Raw genomic sequence first — 3,062 nt, 5'->3', positions numbered from 1 at the left:
ACTAGAATAAAGGGGGAAGGAATATTGATATAAATCTAGCGGGATGTGTACAAAAAGTAGTTTAGTTTGTCCATGTACGTTATATTTTATGTTTTTTTATTGGAGAATTTACTTTTTAGTCTCTGTGTTTTATAGGTTTTAACTACTAAGTCTAAAATCAAAATGTTTAACGACTTGAGTTCCTAAAGCCACTTTTTTTTAACCATTTGAGTCCAATTTTTTAACTTCATTTGAATTTTCTGTTAGCTTTTCATTAAAATACTAAAATACCCCTGCATATTTTTATTATTATTATTACATATACTGTCTCACATACTGATTACTCTCTATCTCTCTTCCTCAGCTCTCTTTATCCCTCCTCTCTCAACCACACCACCACCCTAACACCGCCACCACCACCATAACGTCGTCGCCACCATCACCACCCTAACGGCGCCATAATCACCACCCTAACGGGGCCACCATCACCGACGCACCACTGTCACACCACCACCACCCTAGAATGAGAAGAATATGGTCGGCGGTGTGATGTTTCCAGCGAGTCGAACTGATTCGAACCTAGGTTTCCGGAGGTGTGATGCTCTCCACTGTACCCCCAACCTAGGGTTCCAAATTCAGCACCCTTATTCAACAACCCTAGATCTCTCCCTCTCACTCTCTCTTAATTAGTAGAGAGCTTTTACTCAAAAGCAATTTTCTGATCATAATGCATATAATAATACCTACGATTAGCGCTGGATCAAGGAGAAAAGAAGGGTTGTTGGAGCTTACGATGTCCGGCACGAATTCTGACGAAGCAGGGGATATCAAATCACAAAATTTGGGAGTAATCAGGTGCAGAAGGTGGAGGTGGATGGTGTGCATATTATGTTTAAGTTGAAGCAAGAATAGGGTGGGGTGGAGAGTGAGGTGAGTAGTGGAATAAGATGTAGGATTCGGAATTATTGAGGAGTGTGGCGCCGACAAGGAGTATTGTGTATATGACGACGTGACCGAATGATATTAAGACTCCCTATGAGAAGATGTTGGAGAATGATGTGGAGTTTGGGTCTCCTGATAAGAGGTCTGGTGGATTCTTGAACTCTGCGTTGGTAAGTTTTTTTGTCGAGTTGATAATAGGTAGATGATAATTTATTTATGAGAACTGGGAGGTTATAATTAAGTTACCTATTTATGTTTCTTGATAACATGATTCTGCCAGCAGTTGTTATGTGTGTGTGTGAGGGTTTAAGGTGGAGTTACAATGAGGAGAAGTGCAGGGGTGGTGGAGGTGTGGTGGCGGTCATGCGGTGTAGTGGTGGGATGGGGAAAGAGGGAGAAATTGCAGGTGTGTGAGAATTTGTGTGTGACTGTTTGTTTAATCTATACTATATAATAAAAGAAACCTAATTTGGGACACATGTCATTCAATGAGGGCATCAATAATTTATAGATAAATTTAAATTTTAAATTAAAAAGATTTAAATATCATATTAGAATTTTATTTTGATTTAAAATTATTAAAAAAAACCCATAAAATTAGTAATCATGTGTATACGAAATATCTACAAAAGTAAATTACAAAGTCGAAGTTTGATAATCATGAAAAACAATTAGTTATTTATATTATCTGATTAAGTGTAATATTAATAAATAACTTTAGTGTTAAAAACTTTTTAAATTTTTAATGCAAGTATATTATTATAATCTTTATAAATAAATCTGATATTAAAAACCTCTTATAATTTTAATACAAGTATTTCATTACTAGGTTAGAACCCCGTGTATTACACGGATTGAATAAATGTAATTTTATATATTAAATAATAAAAACTTATATCTTTATGAACCTTGTATATTGTACGGGTTAAATAAATGTAATTTTATACATCAAATAATAAAAAAGTTATATCTTTAAAAACCATGTGTATTACATAGATCAAATAAATGTAATTTTGTATAGTAAATATTAAAAACGTCGTATCTTTTTACTCTTCATATGCTATGCATTTTATCTATGTCACATAGAAAACATCATGTTTTTTTAGATAAGTTTACCATGTCAAATAAGTAATATGCATATTATCTATGTCACATAAAAAACATCATATATTTTTAGATAAGTTAGATACATGTGTTTTAAAACAAGGTAAACTCTTAACATACATATTTTTTCCTATTGTAACTAAGATGTAGAGGTATGTGAAAAGTATCTTCACATTCGGAATGTCATAACTTTGTTTTTTTAAATTTATACTTACTTAGTTGTCGTATGGTGTCTCATGTCTTTATTTTTATTTTTTCACATATATATATATATATATGTGTGTGTGTGTGTTTTATTGGTTCAGTTGTACATGTAAAGTATTACATTATACATAGTATTTTCTCAACTATAGTTAATTGGTTTTATTGATTCAATTTATCTATTCATTTACATTACTTTTATCTGTCTAGAAGTCCTTTTTCAGACCTTTCAAATGGTATGAGACATATTACATTATCAATAGTTTTTATTGGTTTTCTTATAATTGTGATAAAAGTAATTATTTCGTACAATTCATATTGGTTTAAAGCTTTGAATACGAGCATACCTTATATTAATGTTAATATAATATTATACCAACATTAACCCGTAAGAATAATCTATTATTAGATAAAATCAGACACATTACCTTTAAACAAGAAAATGTCACAATAAATATTAGTAGTGGTACAAAATTTTAAGTTCATATGACAAATCCTAAAACAAATAACAGATCATATTATTATGAATGGTTATACAAACTTCAATATTTATTTCTTATTCTTGGTCTGCATATTACTCTATATTATATATAATTAGATCATATTATGAAGATATTTTTTTATTTCAAATTCTAATTATGATTCACCCCGTGTATTACACGGGGCAATAACCTAGTATTATAAATAATTAATTTTTAAATTATAATATTAAAAGTTTATACATTAAAAACTTGTTCCTTATACTCTTATGCATCAAAGAGTTGTACCTTATGTGTACATTACTAAAATGTCCTTGTAGTTGACACCTGGTGGATGGTGTTAAAAAATTAAACTCA

The sequence above is a fragment of the Helianthus annuus genome, chromosome 2, assembly GCF_002127325.2.
Source record: "Helianthus annuus cultivar XRQ/B chromosome 2, HanXRQr2.0-SUNRISE, whole genome shotgun sequence".
Classification (NCBI taxonomy): Eukaryota; Viridiplantae; Streptophyta; class Magnoliopsida; order Asterales; family Asteraceae; genus Helianthus; species Helianthus annuus.
This window is presented reverse-complemented; position numbering follows the sequence as displayed.